Source organism: Monodon monoceros, unplaced genomic scaffold (assembly GCF_005190385.1).
Source record: "Monodon monoceros isolate NGI ecotype Baffin Bay Population unplaced genomic scaffold, NGI_Narwhal_1 Super_Scaffold_7, whole genome shotgun sequence".
Lineage (NCBI taxonomy): Eukaryota > Metazoa > Chordata > Mammalia > Artiodactyla > Monodontidae > Monodon > Monodon monoceros.
Genome location: NW_021703784.1, coordinates 8,372,014 through 8,397,310, shown reverse-complemented (window position 1 = coordinate 8,397,310; position 25,297 = coordinate 8,372,014). Strand labels below are relative to the sequence as shown.

The window sequence follows — 25,297 nt, the reverse complement described above, 5'->3', positions numbered from 1 at the left end:
ATGAATAGCTCATGGCAATGGATCTCCTGTACCAAGAAAGAGATGGGCACCGAACTAGATTTCAGAAAATGAGGGGTGTGACAAGTGTGAATCAGTGATGCACGGCTGTTGCCTGCAGTACTATTTACGGCTCACTGACACCTCTCTGATGGGGTTAAGTATTTACATTCAGCCTGATTCTCCCCTCTGACTCTGCAAGCTACAGCAACTCACTAGGAGTCCTGGGAAAGAGAGAAAACCCTCTCTCCAGGCGTCCTGGGCCAGGGCAACTGGATCTCCCCTCCCCCTCCTGTATCTGAAGAGGGCTTCCCTCTGAGAGTTTATGGCAGCCTGACCTCCAGCCTCTGGGTTGGAGAATCTGGCTGCTTCTGTACTACATAAAAAGGGCAAGTGCATTCATTATTATTATATTATTATACAATGTATAATATATAATAGCGATTATGCTGTCAGCAGCCAGAGTTTCTGACCACAGATCAGAGGCTGGGGTGACATGAATACACATAGTGAAGTCTTCGGAGGTTCTGTGTGAAGGTGAGAGCATTGAACTCCGTCTACGATGGGGGCTCCAGTGAAGTTTCTTCCACAGGCAACTTTGGAAGTTAAATCTGGGGGGGACTGGGAGGATCTGGAAAAACAGTATTTGCTGTATCTGGGATGTGATTCAAAATAGGTCTCAACTGTCTCCTCTGAGCCACAGCTAATGGTTCTCATCCGTGCCCGTGAGAAGGCAGACAAGGAATGACCCAGAGGCCTGGAAAGAGCAAAGGGGCAGCCTTCAACTTCTTGGGTCAGATTCTTTACCCAAAACCTGGCCTGCTTGGATTTCACTTTCTGCTTTCCTTGCTTACATCAGTGTCTTTGTCTAGGCCCCCTGCCTGGTCTGGGGTCAGCGGATCGATCGCTGCCTGACTGTGGCTGAAATGGCTCCCCTACAGGGAGCAAGAAGCAAATTTCATGGGGGAAGAAGGGGTTCTCTTGTCCATTTACGCAGAGGGCCATGTGCTAAGTTGTGGAAGCAAGCAAGCCTGCATCTGTAGGTGGCTGGGTGTCTCCACCTGGCACTCACTTAGTAGGACCGTAACCTTTGTGGCATGAAAGAAGGCACATGTCTGACCACACATGCTTGCGTTGGTCTTCCTCCTAGAAGGCACTTAGGTGAATTCCCCCCCGCCCCCCCGGAAATCACCCTGGCAGGGCCAGGCTGAAACCGCCCAGCCGGCCTCCCTCTTTATATTACACCACCCGACCCCCAGACCTCTGCGACTTTTTAGAATAAAAATAGCAGTGGCTTAAAACAGGCCTGCCCGGCATTTGCAAAGAGGTGATTTACTGACAAAGCCTCTGCACCTTTTTATCTGTCCCTCTGCCCCACCGTCGCAGTCACCCCTCGGTGAACCAAACGCCCCAGGAAGCCCAGAGCACAAAGCTCTTGAGACTAGGAATAACTAACCAGAGTGTCACCTGAGCAACTTTTCTGGGGCCAGGGTAATGAGAATTATTCAAATGCAATCATAAAAATGAGGCCAGCCAGGCAGGAATGGGGTAGGGGTGGGGGAGGAGTGGTGGTGGAGAGAAAGATTTCTTGCCAGTTTTAAGTTTCATAATTTCTGGGGAGTTCTCTTGGGGTCCACAGAAAATTTCACCTCATCTCCAGCCCCTGAGCCCAGGATGTCTTGAAACTCAGCCTCGGGTGTTTGCCGAGGAGGACTTGGCCTGGGGGGCGAGGGCAGAGTTCCCGAGCTCCTTGGGGGTCCGCCGCGTTCCTGTGTCCGAGGCACCCTCGCAGTCTGTCTCTCCAGCGCTCTGCTGCCTCCCAGGCCGCTGGAGCAGGCCCGCGCCCGGCGTCTTAGGAAAGCCTCCAGCAGAGGGAGACACTCCAGCGGCTGCTCCGACTTGGAAGCGGCCGGGGCCGGGAGTGGGGGTGGGGGTGGGGGGTGGGGGGGGGAGAAAGGGGGAGTTTGGAGAGGGGAGGTGTGTGAAGGGGGGGGCTCCGGGGGGCGGGTCCCTGTGCCGCTGACGTCCCGAGCAGTGCTGGGAAGTATAGGCTGTGTTGTCACGCCGGTGTCAGTCTGATGAAGATTGGCATCAGGTAAGCTGTCATTCATTTCCATGTCAGAGACGCTTTTGCAGGCGGCGGCGGCGCGGCGGCGGCGGCGGCGGCGGCGGCGGCGGCGGCGGCTGCTGCTGCTGCTGCGGGCGGCTGCCTCAGAGCGCGTGTGTTTTATTCCAGTCCCCAAGCCAGAGTATTATTCATTGCGACAGGGCAAGGAGGAGAGAGGGAGAGAGGGAGGCAGCAGGGAGGAGAGAGAGGGAGGCAGCAGGGAGGAGGGAGGCAGAGAGCAGCGAGGGACGGCGGGAGCGTGCAGAGAAGCTGGGGAAGCGCCGGGAGAGCGCGGAGCGAAGCAGCGCGAGTGGCGGCGAGGCCGGGGACTGAGGCGGCCGGAGCCGCGCGGCCCGCCCGCGCCCGGGCCCGGCCAGCGCGCAGCCCCGCCGCCGCCGCCTCTACCCGCTCGGGCCGGTGGCCGGGCGCGCATTGTCCGCGGGTGCGAGGAGCGGGGCTGCCGACTCGGACCGCCGCGGGCCCAAGACACCGTAGCGGGCGGGCGGGGAGCTGCGAGCTGGGAGCGCCGGGGACCCGAGTAGGGACATGCGCGCGGGCCGGAGCCCCGGTGCGGGCAGCTCGGGGCTGGGCGCTCCGCGGGCGAGGCTGGGAGCGGCGGGCCGGTTCCAGGTTCGCTTTCTTTCTCCCGGCTTCGGGCGCCCTTTGGGCCGGCGCTTACTCTGCGCCAGCAGCTTGGGGCTGCCTTCGAGGGGCTGGAAGCGGGAGCAGCCCCAGACTCGGGCCGGGTGCCTGGAGTCCGGGAGCCGCGGCCGCGTCCCGCCAGGCCTGGGGAGCCAGGGTGGGGGTTCGCAGGCGGATCCGTGGGGAGAGCGGAGCACAAGCTGTGGGCCAGGCAAGCTGGGATCGCAGGGGCCGGGCTCAGGGACCCTACCCGCGAGAGGAGCCATAATTTGTAGGGTTGCTGGCGGATTGTTGGGAGTCTTTGGCGAGGTGTGGGGAGGCGCAGGGGCCCAAGGCGAGGTTCGGGAATAGGGAGCCCTCCTGGCTGTAGAACGGGGGCATGAGTTCGTAAGAGGGGGGGAAAGGAAAGCGCCCCAAAGCAGAGAGCCGAGGGGGATGGGGCAGGGTCCCGAGTCTGCAGCGCAAAGTTTGCGTTTCTTTCGGGTTAGGCGTGCGGGGTTCTCCCGACTCCAGATCCTGAGGAAGAAACGAGCAAAGCGTGCCGCCTTTTCCGGGGGCTCTCAGCGGGAGAGCCCGAGGTTCCGGCGCGGTGGGGAGAGCCGGGCTAGGACTGGGAGTGGGGCGGGGGGTGGGGGGCGGTTGTGCATTAGGGCTGGGCTTCAGGGCCAGGCTAGAGTTTGGGATTTTAGGAACCGAGCTGTTTTCAGAAGCGGGATCGAAGGGCCGCTCAGTAGCTTAGGGATCGAATCTGTGCCCCGGCCAGAGCGGGGTGGGGTGGGGGCGTCTGGAGTTAGGGGCCCGGGGTTACATCTGAGCCTGGAATCGGAGGAACTGGTGGCGTTTTTAGGATTTAGCCAGGGGTTCACGGCTTTGGTGGGGGTGGGGGGGTTGAAGCAATTGGAATTTGGGGAGGGTCGCGCGCGCGACTCCCCACGCTAAGTGGGTTGAAAAGCGTTTAGGTAGGCGATGAAAGTAGTTGATAGGAGCCATGGCAGGCGAGTCCCGAATTCCTGATGCTTCTCCCCAAAAGCGGATCTGGAGGAAAGGACTTGAGGCGCGCTGGACCCGGCCCTAGGAGGATTCCGGGAAGCGGACATATCGAAGGGATGTTCTGGGCGAAGCGACGGGGTAGCCTCGCAGGGCTCGGGGTGGATCCGAGGACCCGACCCTGGCGGCTCGGCGGGCTCCGGAAGCCACTTCGGGTCTGCGGGCGCAGCGCGGCCGGGCGGGTGTGGTGGCCCGCAGGGGCCGCGGCCTGCGCGGGGGGCGCTAGCAGCGAAGGCGTCAGGCCGGGCCCTGGGAGTCCGGGCTGCGGCAGAGGGCAGGGCGGGCTCTGGAGCCCTGACCGGAGCCGCCAGCTGTTGACCCGCAGGCGCTGTCTGCACTTCTCCCAGGCCCGGCCCGGAAGCCCACAAGCCGGGCCGCCGGTGCGACGTTCCGCCTGGGAAAGGGGCGAACTCGGGGTCCCTTGCCTTTACCACATTTGTCCCGGGACTCCTCCAGCGTGTTGAAATATTTTCCAACTAGTGGAAACCTAAAGCTTAGCATTTTAGGCAAATTTAGACTATCTCCTCCTCCCCAAATCTGAGAAAATGATGGTGTCCAAACACAAGCTATATTGCGCAAAGCCTTAGTCCCTAGCAAAGCTAGGTCCCTAGCCTTCCTGCCTGCCCTGCCATTCTGGCCTTCCCGAGCCTTCAGGAACTTGCGGGGAAGGTAGGGAGGGTCTCCAGTCTTTGGGCTCGTGATCTTCCACTCGAGCTGCACCCCGCTTGGCTCCGGCCTAGCTCGGCGGTGGGAGAGAAGTCCCTACTCGGGAGGGAGGTTATCCCTCGGGCCGCTAGGGAAGCAGAGTGTGTTGGCGGGGGAGGGTGGGTGAACGGGAGGAAGATCTGCAATTTCTCCTTTGCAGTCGCGAACCCACCCTCCCAGCCCTCCGCAGCCCTCGCACCCTTCTCTCGGGCAGCCAGACGGCGCTTCCGGGACGCAGAAGGCTGTCGACCCATGAGTGGCCGCGGCGCCCCGGGGCGCGGCGACCGCCCAGCGGCGGAGCTTCGAGGCTGTTGTTTTGCAGGCTTGGAATTTGTGCGCTCTCTCTCCCGCCGAGAGCCTGAGGGCGGGAGCGAGCCGTGACCCCAAGGAGACTCCGCGGTCACCGCTTCCCCTTTGTGAGCGCTAAAGGCATGCAAGCGCAGAGAAAGAGAAGCTGCTCAGAATAAGGGGCAGGGGGTTACCGGAGGGAGATGGGCCCGGCCACCGCACACAGTAAAATGCCTTGTGCAAATTGCACTGAAGTGTACCCAACTTGAGACTGGCTGTTTTATGAGCCTTTCTGGGAGTTTACTGCTCCCTGCTTTTAAGTCTATAGATTGCTTTAAGTTAATGAAAGTGCTGCTTTCAAAAAGGGCTTTTATTGTGCAGCACTGGCAATCCAGTACCTCCCCTTTACTCTTCCAAAATGGGCCTGTTTAAAAAGAGGGAGCGTCCTGGAGTTCCCACATGGACAGAGCTTGGGGGAGGAGGCTGTATGACAACGAGGATTAATAAAAATCAATGTCCAAGTCATTCGGAAAGACGAGTTCACTTCTTTTCCAGTCCAGTACCATCTGTACATTCCTGTATTGCCTTTTGGACTTTCACTGAGTCTGATTTTAAAGGTTGCTTGGTGCCTTCCCCTGACACCCCCTCTCCACATTGCTCTATGTAGGCCTGACCCTGTTCAATTAAACTCAAACTGGATTTTAGGCTTTCAACTGGCTGCCCATTCAAACTGCAACTAAAATATTTACTCAGGACTGGGGGAGGGGCTTTGCCTTGCATTCAGTGAGATAGATGTGTTAAAATGTCAGGGAGAAAGGCTGGGAACCTTGAGAAGAAACATGGAAGGCTTTTTCCTTTTTTCAATTGATTTGGCACCAAAGGTGAGATGACAAGGTTTTTAACTAGGTCCTAACACAGAAACTGCAGTGGGGCTGGGCTGTGGCTTTGACCGCATGTCATAACCATTTAAACTGTGGTTAGTTGTTCAAAGCTCAAAGCTTCTCCAAGCTGGGTTTCATTAACTCTACACCAGTTGCCTGGAAGTTCAGTAGCAATAAATTGTATAAACACATTTGAAGTAAGTTAGTGATGAAATAAGGAGAATTACTGTCTTGTGAGTGGAGAATCCTGAATTCGCGGAGTTCTAGCCTAACTGGAAACATACCTCCTCTCCCTTGGCCTTGAGTTTTATGGGTGCACCAGGGTGTGTGTTAAATTTCTTTCTGCTATGTCCATCTCCAACCTGGGGCTGTAACTCATTAGGGACCAAGGCTTGCCTAGAAAGCAAAAAAGGCTGGGTTTTAAAGGGCTCTCTATTAGCCTGGTTTAGAAACCAAACGAAACCCCTCAACCTGACTTCCTTACCCTGGGTGAATGCAACGTGCAAGAGAAACAGCAGCAGAGCAGGCCAAATTAGATTTTTAAATGTTAGCGGCTTCATAATACTGTGTTATTAGCAACTGAATTTGTTTTTATTAAAGAAACAACCTATAAAATTTATAGGCCTCCATCATGTTGCAAGATTTCCTTGCTATTGATTTAGCGCCCCCCACCCCCGAAATTCTATCTCCAATTTCAAACTTTTGTTCCCGATTTATTTAACTTGGAGCACATTTTCTAAATTAGCTCGCGGAAGGTGAGAAATGCTGTTATAAGTTTTCCTTTTTCCTGTGGCACCAGGACAGCGATGCCGTAAGATATATATAAATGTGTGATGCAAGTGCCTGAGGTGCTGGCACGTGAAGCCAAGTGTGTGGATCAAACAAAATGCAGATCAGAGTGTGGAGAGGGTGAAAATGATGCCACAGAGGAAGTTACATGGGACGTGAAATCATCATGAGCCACCGTCAGCCTTGATTCTAGCCAACACAACATGCTTTGTATAAAACACTTCACGTGAGATCCGTGACTTATTGAAGATTGGATTATGTCGAGAAGCAGAATTTAGAAGGAGGAGCTGCACTGGCTGGGTTCCGTCCAGGCTGCGTGGCCAGGCTTGTTGTGATGGGGATCTGCTAATTTAATTAAATCTAATACCTGGTGGGAAAGGGAGGAAGGAGATAATCAAGGCGGGCAGGTCAGCATGCTGCGTGGTGTTTAGGCTGGAGTTTGGGGACCTGGCGGTTTTATACCCTGTTACTCTCTGGCTTCATGACTACAGTGGGTCAGTTAGCTTCCTGGTCTCGGTTTCTTCATCTGTAAAGTGGAATGTATCACATGAATTCCTCATTAGGCTCTGAGGAGTGACTGTTGCCTGAATCCTTCACTCTAAATAATAAAGGAAATGGGAGAGAGGAGGCTTCTGAGCAGCAAAGTCATTTTCTTCACTGTGTTTTCTGGCCCTGCCTGGCCCCAGAGCCTTTCCCCACAACTCTCAGGAGTCCTTAGACTTGGATGAAGGGGCTAAACTCCTGCCTTTCTTATATCCTAGAATTTGAAGTCCCTGCTGTGATTCCAAAATGCACCTGCACTTTTCCAGGAGAGGCAATTAAGCTGGAGCTGGGGGAACCAGCATGCTTATTCCCAGCGGTGCTACCTGGACTAGCTTTCATGCATCAGATGAACACAGAATCTGACTGGTCAGAAATGCGGCCTCTTCTCTTTATGTCATTGGGAAGAAGAGGCCACAGCCCGGACTGGTGTGTGACATCTGGTCGGGCTAGGGCTGGGGGGGGATGGGCGTTGGTCTGGAGCTAGCCGCTGCTTGAACCTCACTTAGCAGTCTCCGTGCTGGCAGATCAAAGCAGATTCTGGGCCAGAAAGCCCGAGAAGTTACACCCGGCAGTTATACAAAAGTGTATACGCACTTGGAGCCTCCTTCCGTTCCGGCGCCTGAGTTTTTAAAGCTATCCCTGATACTGGAGACAGGCTCCAGTGGAATGCTTGCCTTTAATTCTCCCTCATCGTTGAGGGGGACTTCTTGGGGTAATTTTTTCCTCCGCATATACTTCTCCAGCAGTCTTGGGCAGCATCTTAATTTCCAGTCTGATCAGGGGTGAGAGCTGGGACACACAGGATGAGGGTGGAGGGAGTTGGAAGGCACAGTCCTTCAACTAGAGCTCGGCTTTTCCTCGGTACTGATCCCCCAGGAGTGAGGAAGAACCAAGCCCTCGGGCAGCTCGGCAAGAGCTTGCTGCCAACGTGTTGTCTTGAGGGGGATCTGCTGTTTGGCTTGGATGGCTCACTGCAGGCCCTGCCTGCCTGGGTTTCTAATTACAAGAAGGATGGTTCTGCTAAGACCTATCTCACTAAAAACACATCCCTGTGTGTAATAAGAAACCCTAAACCAGGCAGGATATTTTAAAACTGAAGCAATGAAGATTAGATTAAGTCTCCGCCAAACAGCTTCGTTCTTATATTATTTTTGGCTGGCACGTGGAGAAAAGCGGCTAGCCCTAGGGCCCAGAGCAGACTCTGGAGGGTTCAGAGGGGGCCGGAGTGGGCGGTGTAACTGTTAGTTTCTCTGCTCAACAGGAATGTGGCCAATTTCTGTACAGCTCAGCCAAGGCAGTGGGGTGCCTGGTGGGGGAGGAGGGTCAGGCCCAAAGGGGCCAGAGAGTGGCCCCGAATCAGCAGGTCACAGGGCACTGAGAACCTTTTAAATCCCTCACATCGTCCAGCCTTTTGTGTTCAGCTTATGCTTCTACCTCCCCCCCCAATCCCCTGCCAGCCCCATCCCATGCCTAGTTAACCCAGCCATCCGCCACGTGGCCTTTGGAGGATCCTTAGTTTATTGGATTATTTTTCTGGGTGGAGAGAGGAACAAACGGTTGTCCAAGATTCCTGGAAATAGAGGAACCAGTAACCTGGCATCAGAATCCCTTGCTCTGTCCTGCTAGGGAGATGCAGCATGGTATCCATCCATTCCTTTGTTCCTTCGTTCAGCAACTATGTAGAGAGTGTCTCCTCTGTGCCTGGCGCAGTCCTAGGCGTTGAGGATACAGCAGCAAAAGCAAATGGAACAAACACGTGTAACCACCAAGTCCCTGTCCTCAAGGAGCCTGCGCGCTGAGACAAGTGCAGAGTGTGGGCTTAGCATCAGATAAAACCCGCACTGAAAGTCTCCTTCTACTAGTTACCTAATCGTGTGGATTTAGACAAGTTGCTTAACATCTTTGATCCAGTTTCCCCAACTGTAAAGTGGGAAATAAAAGCACGTAGCTCATAGGATTGTGGAGAGAGTGTCTGGAAAGTGCGAGCACAGTGTCTGGCACCCAGGGCAGGCTCAGAGGGTTTCCTCTCCAGTTGGTGCATCATCTAGCCTCCCTTCCCCTGGCTTTCTCCTCCCCCAGGACATGGCCTAGGCCTTCCACAGGTTACTGGCACATCAGCAAGTGTTGAACAAACAACCATGCTGTGTGCTGCACACAGACTTCGGACAGGGACACAGACCCTGTCCTCAGGGACTGTGCAATTTGGGCGAGGACAAACTTACAAACAAATGCATGAGAGATGCTGTGCACATGCACTGAGGTGAAAAGCAAAGAAGGCAGAAATCAATCGTTAACCAAAGGAGGCAAAAGTTGGATGGGAGGCTGCCGAGCGATGGGGACAGAGTGGAGGTGAGCTCTCAGCGGGGCTGGAGGGGGAGGGGCGAACATGAGACTGTCCAGGTCAAGGTGCTCTGGTGCTGTCATGGCGATGGCTGGGGGGCAGCGTGAAGAGTTCAGCCTCCTCTGACCACGGCCAGGGGGCCAGAAGGGGCCACCACTGCCTCAGGAGAACCTCCCAGGCCTCCCTGTTGGAGGTGCGCTGCTTTCACACAGTGACTTTTCAATGCGTAGAACTTAGGCTTATGATTTAGTGCAGGAGGCCGACCAACTCATTTCATTGCTGACTGTGATGCTCCTCTCTCACCTGCTATCCCTGCTCTTCCTAAGCTGAGAGAGCAGAGACTGTAGGCCCCACACCCGGCCCTCTCGGGGGCTGCGAAGCTGACTGACGTCAGAGCGGTTGGGATGTGGAGAACAGGGATTCCGACTGGGAATCAAGGACAGTGGATTCCGTTCCAGACTTGGCCATTGACTTGCTGTGTGACCTACAACACGTGACTGACCTGTGGATGTCAGTTTCTTCAGCCGTCCAAGGAGGAGCTGGAACTTGCTCTCAGAGGCCCCCTTCAGCCCAAAGTTCCGTGATTTTGTGTTTCCTCAAATTGGATTGGTTCACGAACAGACAGTCGTTGGAACCACCATCCGACCACAAAACCAACAAGTATCATGATGGCATTCAGCCGCCAAGGCAGGGGCTGTGAGGGCTTGGCCCTCGGGTGCCCTTGTGTTGTAGGGTGTCTCCAGACAGTGGGGAGTTGGTCTTGACTTGACCGGTGGCCTTCCCAGGGCAAATGGGCAAGTCTAGCAGTAGGGGCGGCTCCACGAGGGCAGCCTTTTGTCTGAAGACTCAGTGGCTTTTCCATAAAAAGCACTGTTTGCTTCTCTTGTTGAGACGGTGTGGTGTTGGAAGAAGGAACACTGGCTTTGGAATCACATTCTGGGTTCTGAGCCTGATTCTACTATGACTAAGCTGTGTGTCCTTGGGCACATCGCTGAACCTCTCTGAGCCTCAATTGTCTTACCTAGTTAGGATAGTAATAATATGGAGCACACAGGACCGCTGTGAACACTCTAGAAGTAAGTATCTGTAAGTGCTCATGGTGAATATTAGTTTTCTTTCCTAATAAAGAACATTCTCATGCGCTCTCCCTTTTGAGCCTCTCAACTTTGTGAAGTAGGTGAAGTGTGAAGCAGTTGTTGTATCACTTTACGAGTGGGAGGAACCTGGGCTCAGAGAGTGGCTGAAGTGGCAGGTCCAGGTTGGCAAACTCTGCAGAGACCTATGGGCTGTTACGGAAACCCAAACCTAGAAGATCTATTTTTTTTCACTTCCACAGAGCTTTTGGTTACGGGAGGGCTGGGCTGGTCAGCACAGGGAGGAGGAGGTGGATTTCGGGCAGGGAGGTGGGGTAGTGGCAGTGGGGCAGTGGCAGAGCTGCAGGGCCAACTCCCTGCCTCCTTCTGCTACCCAGGCTGGAAGCCGGCCCACAGCTGGGGTGAAGACAGCGTCCTGGGGCTATACCCGTGGTCCTCCGGCTCTCCATTGTGACGGACACCAGGGAACACTGAGCCCATTTTTGGCAGGGCCTGCTGACTCCGAGTAGGCCGAGTCCAGGGTGGCCCAGGGGGTCCGTGATGGAGCAGGGGGAGCGAGCCCCACCCCAGAGGTCCCTGTCACAGCCCTCACTCCGTGGTCCCTTGTCACTGAGCACTGCTCTATTCTCAGGCCTGTGCTAAGCCGGGAGTCCAGGGCTGTCCCTGCCCTTTCTCAGGTGAGGCCCTGCTCTGTGTGGGTTGTGAGTTCAATTCCAGGTCAGAGGCAGAGAGAAGCAGCCCAGAGAGACTTCGGCTGTGCTCCCAGGGCCTCGTGGTGACAGGTGCTTGTTCTCACTCCCGAGCCCTCCCTGGCGGTCCTTCCATCCATCAACGAGCGGGGCCTGAGCCCACTATTCAGTGAATGCCCAGCTGTGTGCTGTATGGGACTCGGGGCCTCTCCCGTGTGACCTCTGACACATCTCTTTTTTTTTTTTTTGACACATCTCTTAACTTCTCTTAATCTTAGCATCCTCATTTTATACAAGGAAGAGGTTAGATGAGATTATCTTCAAGGCCCCTTCCGGATCTACTATTCTGTGACTCTATGGGCTCTACGTGATAAAGTGTGTGCTCCAGACCACCAGGCACCTGGATCAGGAAAAGGTGGTGAGGCACCAGGGGACATCTGGCCCATAGTGGTAGGACCTGCCTAACTCTGAGTGAGCGAGGGGGTGGGGAGAGTAGATTTAATGGCAGCTGGGTGTCCCTTGTTTGGGTGCAGGGGCTGGGGGAGCGCCTGCTGAGGGGGGGGGGCCTTTCTGAGTCCTGCAGTCTCCAGGAGGACCAGGCGGACAGAAGTCAAGCAGGAGAGCCCAGTGGTTTGGGAGCTCAAGTCTGCTGCTCTCCCGTGGCCCTGGTAGAAGTGGTGGTCTTGTTCTGCTGCCACGATGGGAGCTCGTCTCGTGGCCCCTCTCCTACTAGGCCTCTCCCAGCTCTGGGAGGAGAGAGCTAGACACACAGTGGGGCGGCAGACCCCTGGGGACCCTCATGTGTGAGTATGATCTGGAGGAAAGCCAAAGAGCTCGACAGGATTCCCCAGCCTTCTCTGGAGGCCATTCCCGGGGAAAGTGACTGTCCCTTGCACTGGCACAGCTCTCCTTGGGAAGGCATCCCGTTCATGAGAGCCTCTTAGTGGCAACAAGATGGGGGCGGGGTGCTACCTCCTGCTGACTCCCAGATTGCTGGGAAAACCCCTTTCCAGGCTGGACATCTGGTCTCCTGGAATACTTTTCAAAGTCATTTCCATTGGCTTTGGAAGGGAGAGATGGAGAGAGAACTGCATTCGCAGGCTGTACTCTGGGCAGTGCCATTAGCTGCTGGCAGGGCTTTCTTTCTGCAGAGTCCTGGTGCTGGCGGTGCTGCCTGACCACAGTGGGACTGGACCCTTCCAGGGAGGGAGGAGATGGGCTGCCAGCTAGCACGTAGATCAAGGGAAGAAAAGGATTGTTCTTGAGCCCTGTGATTTCTGAGGAGCTGCACAAGGCCACAGAGGAATGGACACTCCTTCACCAGGTGCCGGCAGCTCTCACTCTTTATTTTATCCGGTCATGGAATGTGAGAAAGCAAGGGGGGTTCAGAGTGGGTAAGAGAATTTACCCAGGTCACGCAGCTGGGTCGGTGTCCACCTGGATCCGTGGTCTTTCTAGCCCAGTTCGCTGCCTGCTCTAGGGAGATGCGTGTTTGTTTGGGGGAAAGTTGCAGGATTGCTTGCTGCTTTCTTGCTCCATCTCCCTCCCACCCCAGACCCCGTGCTGCAGGTCATAGCAAGCTCAGTGTAAGATACAGGGCTGTGGCCTGGGCAGGTCATGGGTGATGAGATTGCGGTGTGACAAGGAGCACGACTGAGGCAGGCCGGTGCCAAACAAGCCAGAGCCTTGGGTTTGAGCCGTGACTCAGCCGTATGCTCACCGCTGACCCCACTGTCCTCCTCAGGAAATGGTGGTGACAGCGCCTACTGCCAGGGCTGTGGACCAAGTGAGTTAGTAGACAAGGATGTGTTACGCACGTTATATAAACATAAATGAAAGCGCCTACACTGTGCCTCGCGTGTAACGTGTTGGGGAGAAAATCGGTTGGCAGACTCTATTTCTTATTAGTGTGGAGTCGAGCACACACACAAACACACACCACCTCTCGTGCTCACTCACAGAGTGATGACAACCTTGTTTAAGTGACTGAAAGCTGGCAGGATGGCCCGTCACGCCTGCCCCACGGCTGGGGTGCGAATGGCGCCCTCAGGTGGTTTTCCAGATTCTGGCATAGAGACAGACCTGAATTGTGTGCCTACTATGTGCCAGTGGCTGTCCCATCTAGTCCAGTGCAGGGGCCTTCTGGGGCCTGGTGTCGGGGGTTGGCCTCTGCCAGGTCCCGTCAGCCCGCACCAGGCCATGGGTTCCTCCCCGTGGGTAACATTCAGTCGATAGATTTTTACTGAGCACCTTGTACATGTCAGACCTGGCGGAGGTGCTGGGGATGGGGATACGACCGTGAACTAGGCAGATGAGCTCCCTGCTGGCAGAGTTCACAGTCTGCTGGGGGGAGATGGGCATTCAAGTTCTGTGGGTAATTAGTGAAACCATGATAAGGGGAGAAGTCCAGGAAGCCACGAGGGTATAGCCAGGGGGTGTACATCCTCTGGGGGTCTGGAGGGCATCCTGGGGACACGAGGTTCAGGCTGAAGTTCGCGGGGAGCTGGCGAGGATTCTAGTCACCATCGGCTGGCTTCACCTGACCTCATGCTCAGAGGAGACCCTTCCCAGAGAAAGAGCTGGCCAACCCCTCCTTCCCTAGGGGCTCCTTCATCCCAGGCAAGGGCAGAAAAAGGCGAGAGAAAGACGTTGGGCACCAGAAACAGCCAGCCAGGGATTTTGCTCTCACCTGAGTTTCCTGTCCAGGCTGCTTCAAAGAGCACAGCTGACGCTGTTCCCACAAAGCCCCTTCCTCCCAACACGTTCTACTGCACTCCTCCAGGGCAAAGCTTTCAGGAGGAGCCTTTAGAAAATGCAGGCATCCCTTGCCTATTCTTCCAAAGCTAGGGCCCTGATCATATCCGGGGGTGCCCGGTGATGTTGACGTTCAAGACGTCTTACCTGAGTCTGATTTCTGGAAAGCCCTCATGGGCAGCAGCTGTGAGCTGGGGAGGAAGGCTCACCCTTCTTTCTTGGTACCGTCGGGAGGACTATGTTTATTGGAAGACCCGGCCCCTTCCACTAGAGGGGATGGAGTAAACCTCTTGACTTATTTCCTTGATGCGGTAGCTGAGGCCATGCCATCCTTTTGGAAACACTGGGGACAATTTATGAATATTTTGTAGTCTGTACTTTGGAGGGGACAATGAGGAGAGGCAGGAGGGGGTGGCTAGACAGAGATTGATGGGCTGAAGTCACTAGGGCTGTAAATTCAAAGTTACACAGATGTGAACAAAAAGGTTCTTGCAAGGGAATAGCTGGTGGTACAGGATGGACCTTTGCCCCGAGGCTTCGGCATCCCCTGGGCTGGCAAAGTGTATCTGCCTCGGGGTTAGACAGGTAGGGATTAAGCCCTGCTTCTGCCACAGGCTGGATGTGTGATCTTGGGCAATTTCCTAACCTCTCTGAGCCTGAGTTTCTCCCCTTTTGTGAAATGGGGAGGACAAAGGCTCTTTGCAGGCGTTCGATGAGCCTGGTCTAGTCTCTGGTACTAGGTGCTCAGGATGCGTGGGTTCCTTTCCCGCCATTTCCTTCTCTACAGTGCAGGACACAGACCGGAGTTCCCCTTCAGGAGGCAGGAGGGAGTGGGTGCAAGGAGGCGTGGCCTCTCTGGGGAGCACAGCTGGAGGCATGGATGTCAGAGCTGGCGAGGCTTTCCTGAAGGTGGGGCTAGGAGAGTGGGGGGGGGGAGGTGCAGTGCTCTGGGGCTCCTGGGATAACCAGGGCAGCATAGGTGGCCTCGGGAGGGCTGCAAAGCAGGGACTCTTTGAAACAGGGAATTGAGAGGATGGGAGGGAGGAATGAACACTTATGAAGTATCTGCTATGTGCTTGACCTTGAGCTAGGTACTTTAGCACCCATTATGTGAGTTTATAAATTTAGAAGCATAGAATCTTAACGTCTCAGAAATCTCAGAACTGGAAAGGAGATAAGACATCTATTCCAACCTCTGTATTTTGTATATGGAGAAATTGAGGCTCAGAGAGGGCAGTAACTTGCCTAAGGTCACACAGGAAATCAGTGGTAAAGCTGGGTTAGAAACTGCCCAGGCCAGTGCCACTGGGGCAGAGCAGAAAGAGCATAGACTTTGGAATTAGAAAGACTAGGTCTGACTATAGACATGCTTACAATATGACCTAGAGAAACTTACTTCCTGAGCTCAGTTCTCTCAGCTGTAAGATGGGATAGTAATTCTCAACTCAAGTGGCGGCCATGACAATGAAATGAGATAACCCAGGTAAGTGCCCAGTGTGGCACAGGGGCTCTGTGGGCTCAGGTCCTTTCCCCTCCCAGCCTGCCCCCTCCCCACTGAGTTCAGGGCTCTGACCACGCCCACAGGTCCTCCAAAGAGGCCTGAGCTGGTCTGGCCTTGTGCCTCCAGGGTGCCAATAACCCGGGGGCCTAGGGCACTCATTCATTCTCTCATTCAGTTATTCTTCCAGTATTTATTGGGCACCTTGAGTGTATGCCAGGCATTGTCTTGGTGCCTGGGCTAGAAAGGATCAAAAACAGTCATAGCCTCTATCCTGATAGAGTTTACAGGGGGATAGAGAAGAGAGGCATTAATTAAAAAAAAAAGTCATACAAATAAATTTGAGAAAACACGTGTAACAAGAGCTTTGAAGGGAAGAACATGAAACTATGAGAGCATTTAAATAGGAGATTTTATTTAGAGAGAGCAGGGAAGGGTCTCTGTGGAAGAGAAGTTTGAGCTGAGACCTGAAGGGAGAGGAGGACATAAGTGAATAAAGAAGGAAGCAAAGAGTATTCCAGGGTGTGTGTGTCTGGGGGGGACAGTCGGTGTGAAGACCCTGGGGAGAGAGGAAGGGGTTGATGGATGGCAAGGGGGACAGGGCAGACTGACAGGTCGGAGGGACACCTTGGAAGAGCTTGGGAAAGAGCACAGGAGTCTGACCTGGACCAGGCAGCACCTTCAGGAGAGGTGGGACGACCCAGGCTGAGATTCTGAAGTGGAGACCAGGCTAAAGCTTGGCTATAGGCCTGGAAAGAGAAACAGAAACGAAAGTAATAATAATAAAATTCATAAATAGATTGCAGGTCCGTGGTGGAGAGGCGAGAAATGAACAAGTTCATCGTATAACTGAACAGTGTCAAATTCATTTATGTCAAAGCCTTAATGATACGGATGCATCATTGAGTAAAAGCCAAAGTCCTCACTGTGGCTGAATGCCTACCTCCCCAGTCCAGCTCCTCTCGCTGTCTTCCTCCCTCGCTGCTCCAGCCGTCCTTACCCGCCCCCCCCACCACCTTGTGGTACCTGGAGGGGTCAGGCATGCTCCTCCCTCAGGGCTTTTGCACTGGCTCTTCCCTCTGCCTGGAGCTCTCTTTCCCAGGTATCTGCCTGACTCACTCCCTTGGTTTTTCCAGGTACCTGCTCTGATGTCATCCTCTCTCTGAGGCCTTCCCTGAAGGTCCTATCTAAAATGAAGTTCCTTTTCTCCCGTCCCTGGCTCTCCCTACCCCCTTTAGTTTTCTCCTGTAATTATCAGATTTTGTCTCTTCTTTCTCACAGCTGTAATCCAGAATAGTGCTTTTGCATATAGTGAAAAAAGCCCAGTCAGTGTTTGTGGAATGAATGAATGAGTGAGGGGAACTGATTGCAGAGAAATGATTTGTTAGGTTAGGTTCATTCAAAGATGCTTTTTCCGGGCTTCCCTGGTGGCGCAGTGGTTGAGAGTCTGCCTGCCGATGCAGGGGACACGGGTTCGTGCCCCAGTCTGGGAAGATCCCACATGCCGCGGAGCGGCTGGGCCCCTGAGCCATGGCCACTAAGCCTGCGCGTCCAGAGCCTGTGCTCCGCAACGGGAGAGGCCGCAACAGTGAGAGGCCCCAGTACCGCAAAAAAAAAAAAAAAAAAGATGCTTTTTCCTTTCTCTGAAATGTCAGGATTGGGAGGAGCTAAGTCTCTGAGCAACTCTCTGATTTAACAGCTGACCAAACAGAGGCCCAGAGAGGTTAAGGGGCTTGTGAAAGATCACACAGAACAGAGCCAGGATGAGAACTGAGGCCTCTGGGATTCCCTCCAGGACTCTTTCTACAAAGTTTTGGCTTTTCTGCGTGACACAGCTCCTGGGGGATGAGAGGTTTGCTCTGTGGGCCTCCACTTCTGGGGGGTGGGTGGGGGATGGCCAGAGGGCCTTGACTTCCATGAATTCTGCTCCTCGGGTCACATGGCCTCAGGGGCCATAAGTTCCTTCCCAAATCTCTGTTGCTTCTGCTCATCTCACTGTGAGACATTTTGGGGTCGTTCTTGAGGGTTGTTGGTAAAGGTGGCCGTTGGCCACTGACAGGCAGACATACTTCTCTCCCTAGAACTAGGAAGTAAAATGAATGGGCTGTCAGTCTTCTGCAAAGGCCAGTGCACAGGACATTGTTATATAGCTCTTACCTGGTGCAAGTCTGCCTAACATGGGGAATAATGCAAAGAAGCATGTTTCTGGCCCTGCACTCCAGAGACTTCCAGTCTAGCTAACTAGACTAGACTACTAGCTAGCTATGGAGACAATACTTTAGTAGCATCGATATTAATATTTGAAGAATAATAATAGCAAACATTCATTGAGTGCTTGCTACATACCACTCTTCTAAACACTTTATACCTTATAGTTGATTGACTTCTCATAACCGCTCTTTGAGGTGGATGCCCTGCCGCCTTCACTTTTGGGTGACCTGAGGCACACAGAGGTTAAGCCACCTGTCCAAAGTCACACAGCTAGTATGTGGGAGAGCCAGGATTTGAACCCAGGCAGTCTCCCACCAGTGTCCGTCCTCTTTATTTATAAAGTTAAATAATAGCACAGGACAGGAATGTGTGACAGACACATCACGAGGAGGTTGTATGAAGCCAGGAGGAGGTCTCGCTGTGGCTGCAGGAGTCAGGGACGCCTTCCTGGAGGAGGTGCTGCCTGAATCAGAAGAGGAGTGTGTGGATAGTCAGAGAGATGCTTTGCCCTCTTGGTTTTCGGTCCTCATATGGACAAGAACAGTGGTTAGGGGGGCCTGGTGAGGGCCCTGCAGTGGGGATGGGTCTCCTCCTCTCTTGATGCATATACTTGGGGACAGCAGACACGAGTGAGGTCCTTTACCAGCTGCCCAGCGAGGGCTGGGAAGAGGGCCTGATGTGACCTGACTTCCTTCCCCATAGAAACAGTTCCCCATGGGCTTGTGTCTTGAGGATTCTGCCTAGATTCTTAGATCTAGGCAGATCTGAGGGCAAGATGCTCAGGGTTCAGGATTCTTAAATGTTGGGTGAACTTCTGAGAAGATCCTCTAAATGATCTATAAGATTGTGGCTGTTCTGTCTGTAAAATGGGCTAGAAATCCCCCAACTATGGGGTTGTAGTGAGCATTTGATGGGAGAGATGTGTCCAAAGAATCTGGTCCAGAGGGCTTCAGGTACTGAGAACCTCTGCTCTTCTGTCCACCCCCCTCAAGCCCCAGCTCCACCCAGACTGGCCACTCTTGGTCTTAGGCTGGAGCTGGGACACAGACAGGTTTCTTTGCCCTGGTGACCTGGCCCTTTGGGGCTGTGCTTGGGGGCAGGCCTAAAGCTATCCCCTTACTCAGAGTGGGAGCCATCAATATTTTCCTTCAGCTATGTTTGCATTCTGAAAAGACATTTGCTTTCTTTTGGAGCCACAGAGCACAGGAAAGCCTCAGTCATAGGGGTCCAACCATCTCAGTTTGCCGGGGACTATACTGTGTTTAGGCTTTAGTGCTGAAAGTCCCAATTCCAGGGGGACCCCTCGGTCCCGGACTCTGGGGCAGCTTATCGCCCTAAGAGTCAGTCGCGACAGAGAGGATGTCGTGGCCTCATGCACCCACTAAAGGCTGTCCCCTTGCTCCCTCCCTCTGGCTTCTGAATCTCCCAGCAATAGCAGAAGTCACTGGAAGGCCTAGTTGAAAGACAAAAGCCTTTGGCTTCAGCCAGACCAGAGTTCAAATCCCTGTCAGCCTGACTTTGGCCAGTCATCTTAACCTGAGTCTCAGTGTCCTCGTTTGTAAAACTGAGGACTCATAATTCCATGATGGTGTTGTGTTGGGACTCCAATGGCCTGTGTGTAGAACTCCTGGCACATGCTAGGTTTACGTATAATGGGCTAAGCCATCCAAGCCATTGCTTTTATTCCCAGTGTTGGTTATGGGATGGGGAGAAGCAGCCACTTCCTTTCTCTCAGAGAGGCTGGCCTAGACACTCCCAGCTCCGTGCACAGAGGGCTTCCTGGCCCAATGGGCTGGGAGTCCCTTAAGTTCCAAGGGACGTGGTACTTGCTGGCTGCAGCATGTGACACGTATGTTTTCCGGGAGTGAGCCCTCTGCTTTGTGGATCACTGGAGATACATCTTAAACTCCTGGCCAGCTAACCCCAGCCACTGCAGCCTCCTCCTGGCCCACCTCTCCCTAATGCAGGGTGAGCCGTGCTCATGGGACATGGACTCTCTCTCTCTCTCTTTTTTTTTTAATGAGTTTTTTTTTTACACTGACTCTTTAATGGTCAGACGAAACAAAGAAGATAAACACTACTTACAAGACATTCTAAAATTCACAAAAAGAGGTGATTTTCTTCAGATCAACTACTTGCCTGGATTTCCACTCTAGCATTGACCTTGATGAGCCCAGGGCTCATTCTACTCATTCGAGGAATGGAGTGTTCTTGAAGGGCCAGTATGGGCAGGGGACGGTTTCACGCAGAGCAGAGAACGCCAATGGGCTATTACTCTGAGCTGAACATGCTCTATTTCCTGTGAGGTTTTCCTCTGTTGCCTGTGGCCCCTCCATTTGCCTCAGATCTATTTTCAATTTATTTAGCACCCACCGTGTGCCAGCCACCAGGGAGGGAAACAAAGCTGATAGGATTTGGCCTCTACGTGAAGGAGATTACAGTTTGAGTGGAGAGAGAAGCATGAAAACATGGAAAGTTAAATAATTTTGGAGGAGTTACATAGCAATACTTGAGATTGGATCATCACAAGAGATGTCCCAGGACAGAGGATTCATTACCAAATGAGAGACACAGGGAAGAGTGTCTCAGAGGAAGGAGAGATAAGAGGGCTGATGGGTCGGGAGAGACTTGATGGAAGAGGTGGGTGAAGTACCAAACCCTTGACACTTACTACGTTATAGCAGGCTTGGGATGTGGGTATGACTGCCTCTATTTTTACATATGGCAAAGGCCACGCCGCCCAGTTGATCAGTTTGGATCAGAACCCAGGCCCACCTGCATGTAAACTTTTTCCGTTAGCAATCCTGTCTCCCATGAGCCAGGCCTTGAAGGTTGGGGAGGATTGAATAGACAGAGAAAGGGGAGCCATAAACAAGGGCGTGCGTGGAGGAATATAATGATCGAAGAAAGACCCTACTGCGTGGTAGGGCATTGAGCCAGCCAGCCTGGAGGGGGAAAAGCCAGCCTTCTCCAGGGGAGTAGAGCCTATGGTCTGGGCTCCTCGTGGGGTAGCGACCTGAGCCTCTGGAACTTTGCACATGCTGACCGCTGTTGCCTGCTCTCTCCTTGGAACCTCTCGTCCCCACACTCAGGAGCATCGGATCGCTTTCCCTGGCCTTGAGTCGGAGGCAGGCTAGGCTGGCATCCTCCAAGAAGACCCAGTAAATCCCTAGTGCTAACAGTGATGATAACAACACCATCTCATACCCGTATAATGCGTTTCTATCCATACAGTCCTTTCATTTGAAACCTGAAACAAACCGTGAAGAAAGACATCCTGGCGGCTGAGCACAGGCCAGGGCTCCAAGCAGGTTACTCACTGTTTACCACTGTGTGTGCGGCACCTGGCACATAAGAGGTGCTCAACAAACATTTGTCAAGTTTCACTCCATTTGTGGGTACTGGATTCCAGCACCTCTGCAGAAAGCAAGCAGTACCCCTCGTCCTTCTCTCCTGGAGTTTGTTCACTGTTCTCTGTGCCCAGTGGCCCCATGTCTCAGCCCGAGTAGAGGCTGTTACAAAGCCCATGTGCATTTATAACTATTGAGTTCAAGGTTGAAAGCAATCTGGGTTTTTCTCTTTGTTTAGGTTCCCTGGGTTCAATTTAGTTTCACATGAGAAATCAAATAATTACACCCTATCTTTTCTACTGTCCTTTTTTTTTTTCTTCGGTACGCGGGCCTCTCACTGTTGCAGCCTCTCCCGTTGCGGAGCACAGGCTCCGGACGCGCAGGCTCAGCGGCCATGGCTCACGGGCCCAGCCGCTCCGTGGCATGTGGGACCTTCCCGGACCGGGGCACGAACCCGTGTCCCCTCCATCGGCAGGCGGACTCTCAACCACTGCGCCACCAGGGAAGCCCTCTACTGTCCTTTTTTGAGTAAAATCTATATAACATAAAATTTGCCATTTTAAGTGTATAATTCAGTGACATTAATTACATTCACAATGTTGTGCAAACATCTCCGTATCTATTTCCAAAACTTTTCATCCCAAACAGACACTCTGTACGCAGTAAGCAGTAACTCCCCATTCCGCTGTCTATTCTGCCCTTGGTAAACGCTAATCTATTTTCTATCTCTATGAATTTACCTATTCTAGATATTTTATACAAGTGGATTATAGTATATTTGTCCTCTTGTGACTAGCTCTTTCAATGTTCATCTGTGTTATAGCGTATAGAAGAATTTCATACCTTTTCATGACTGAATAATATTCCACTGTATGTATGTACCATATTTTGTTATTCATTCATCTGCTGAGGGACGTGGGTTGTTTCTGCTTTTTGGCTATTGTGAATAATACTGCAAGTATCTGAGTCCCTATTTTCAGTTCTTTGGGGTATGTACCTAGGAGTGGAATTTCTGGGCCATATAGTAATTCTACATTTAGCCTTTTGAGGAAACACCAAACTATTTTCCACAGTGGCTGCACCATTTAAGTTCCCACCAGCAAAACTCAAAGGTCCCAATTTCTTTAAATCTTCACTAACACTTGTTATTTTCTGGTGGTTTTTTTGTTTTTGTTATTTACAGTCATTCTATCAGGAATGAAGTGGTATCTCATTGTGGTTTTGATTTGCATTTCCCTAATGACTAATGGTGAGGCATTTTTCATGTGTTTATTGGCCATTTATATATCTCCTTTGGAGAAATTTCTGTTCAAGTGCTTTGCTCAGTTTAAAAATGAGTTGTCCTTTTGTTGTTGAGTTGTAGGAGTTCTTTATGTGTTCTGGATATCAAACTCTTACCAGATATATGATTTACAAATATTTTCTATTATTCTGTAGGTTGTCTTTTCACTTTCTTGGTAATGTCCTTTGATGGACAAGTTTTTATTTTATTTTATTATTAGTTTTTGCCTTGCAATGGTTTATTGGGGCATCTGAGGAAATACTGGCTTGAAGTTTTTATTTTAATGAAGTCCAATTTATATACTTTTATTTTGTTGCTTATACTTTGGTTGACAAATATAAGAATCATTGCCAAATCTATGGTCGTGTAGACTTATCTCCATGGTTTTTTTCAAAAGAGTTTTATGGTTTTAGCTCTAACTTTAGATTTTTCATCCATCCAGTTAATGGTATGAGGTGGGGTCTAACTTCATTCTTTTTCATGTGGAAATCTAGTTGTCCCAGCACCATTTGTTGAAGAGACTCTTTTTCCCCCAGTTGAATGGACTTGGCACCCTAGTCAGAATCAATTAATCATTGATGTATAGGGTTATTTCTGGACTCTTGATTTGATTCCATTGGTCTATATGTTAATCCTTATCCCAGTAGCATACTGTTTTGATTACCGTAGCTTTGTGGTAAATTTTGAAGTTGGGAATGTGAGCTTTCCAACTTCGTTCTTTTTTTCTTTTCAGGATTGGTTTGGATATTCAGGGCTTCTTGAAATTCCGTATAAATTTGAGAATCAGCATTTCTCTTTCCGTAGAAAAGCCTGTTGGAGCTCTGATAGAGATTGTGTTGAATCTGTAGATTGCTTTGAGTGATATTGACATCTCAGCAATTGTAAGTCTTCCTATCCGTGAACATGGAATGTCTGTCCGTTTATTTAGGTCTTCTTTAGTTTCTTCCAGCAATGTTTTTTAGGTTTCAGTGTAAAAGTCTTTCACTTTCTTTGTTACATATGTTCCTGGGTATTTTATTCTTTTAGATGCTATTATAAATAGAACTGCTTTCTTAATTTCCTTTTCAGATTGTTCATTGCTGGTGTATAGAAACACAACTGATTTTTTGCATGTGATCTTGTATCTCACAACTTTGCTGAATTTATTCGTTCTAGTAGCTTCCTTGTGGATTCTTTGTGATTTTCTATATATAGGGTCATGTCATCTACACATAGATTATTTCTTCCTTTCCAATTTGGATGCCTTTTAGTTCTTTTTCTTACCTAATTTCTCTGGCTAGAACTTCTAATAAATTTTGAATAGCAGTGGTAAAAGTGGGCATCTTGTCTTATTCCTGATCTCAGGGGGAAAGTCTTTCATCATTGAGTATGATGTTAGGCGTCCACTGCCCTTTTGCTGATGGACCTCTCCTAGGGCCCTGGGTCAGGTGGGGATGGGGGGAAACTGTCTGCTTTATTACTGAATAAATGGATTTCTCCTGAAGGAGAATGTGTTAGTCTTTTGGAGCTTCTATAACAAATTACTGTAGACTTGATAGCTTATAAACAATATAAATTTATTTCTCACAGTTATGGAGGCTGGGAGAACCAAGATCAAGGCACTGCAGATTTGGTGTCTGTGGAGGGCCCACTTCCTGGTTCATAGACGCCTGTCTTCTTGCTGTACCCTCACATGGAAGAAGGGGCAAGAGAGCTCTCTGGGGTGTCTTTTATAAGGGCACTGTTTGCATTCATGAGGGCTTCACTTTCATAACCTAATCACTTCCCAAAGGCCCCACCTCCTAATACCGTCATATTAAGGACTGGGATTTCATCATATGAATTTTGGGAGCACACAAACGTTCAGTGTATAGCAGAGAATCATACCTGGAGCCTTGTTCAGAGCAAATACCCAATAATTAGAAAATATCAGTTCATGGCAACACTAATCACACTATTAAAATGTCAGTTGAACTAAAACCCCCCAAATTGTTAAGTTCCTACAATGTTGCAGGCACTTTCATTATGTCATTTGATCCTACTGTAGCCCATGGAAACAGGCTTTTTATTATTACCTCTCCCATTTCAGAGGTGAGGAAATGAAGGCTAAGGGAGTGAGGTCATTCATACAAGCTGTAGGTATTCAAAGGAAGTTGGGTATATATGCTGACTTTCTTGATTTGTAAATTGACTTGTTTTCTGTCCAGTAATTCTCAAGGAAAGAGAGTGAGGACTGCTCTTCTTTGTGGGTGTATCAGAACCTCCCCGGGGGTGGAGGGGTGGAAGGCTTTCTCAAAGACACTGCCACCCCTCAGCCCATTCTGACTGATCACTCATTCAGAGGTCATCCGCTCCCAGTAGGGAGTCATTGCTGCAGCGATTCACCATGACTACAGAGCTTGCTACCAACTGCAGGGGTGTGCAGCGGAAAAAAGTTGAGGGCCACTGCAAGCCACAACGTCATCTTTCTGTCATGATGTTGGTGTTGCCAGATCAGCTAGAGAGACTTGTGGAATTGATTCCATCGGGAGATTCCAAGAGGGAACCCCTTCTGAGGATTAGGACCAAAGTTCGTGTAGCTCGAGGAGAGGTGCTGGGTCAGGCACCTGCGTCCTACCCCAGACCCTGTATTGTTAACTCAGTCGTAATCAACACTCTTAGGGAGATTAGCTTGATCACCTAACTGCAGCCACCCGTTCCTGGATAATTCATAGCCGATGTTTCTGCCTCAGATTTCTGGGTCACTGGATGTCTGTAAGATCCTCTTCTGGACAGTGTTATAAGACCCAACTTGTGGACTTGTGTGTCTGCCACGGAAGAAGAGCGGCCGTGATCCTGGAATAGAGAATCCCTGTGTGGGGGGCAGTGCGACAGCCTGTAGAAAAGTCCTAGGTTTTCTGAGTCTTCACACAAAAGTCCACATTAGCCAAGGGCAGGGGAAGGCTGCATATTTGCTCTCTTGACTTTTTAGGTTGAATTTTCTTTTTCTTTTTTTTGGCCTCATTTTCTGCATTTTAGTTGGGAAGAGGGACATGGTGAATTTACTTCCCTGCTTCTTCTATCCTGCTTGGAGCAGGATTTGCTGAGAGTCCTCTGCCAC

The 25,297-nt window shown here is 51.6% G+C and overlaps 1 protein-coding gene across 5 annotated transcripts in view; it reads left to right on the top strand.

Annotated features, from left to right (window-relative positions):
- Positions 1–2,002: 2,002 nt before the first annotated feature.
- PKNOX2 (PBX/knotted 1 homeobox 2) overlaps positions 2,003–25,297 on the top strand; it is a 258,304-nt gene continuing 235,009 nt past the window's right edge. For 3 of the 5 annotated variants that reach the window (XR_003791451.1, XM_029208078.1, XM_029208075.1), the window contains exon 1: positions 2,024–2,092. The gene's annotated coding sequence lies outside the window, so the exon portion shown is untranslated. Of the gene's footprint in view, positions 2,093–8,980; positions 9,349–25,297 lie in introns of those variants that run through there. The other 2 variants (XM_029208079.1, XM_029208076.1) reach the window with 2 other exon arrangements.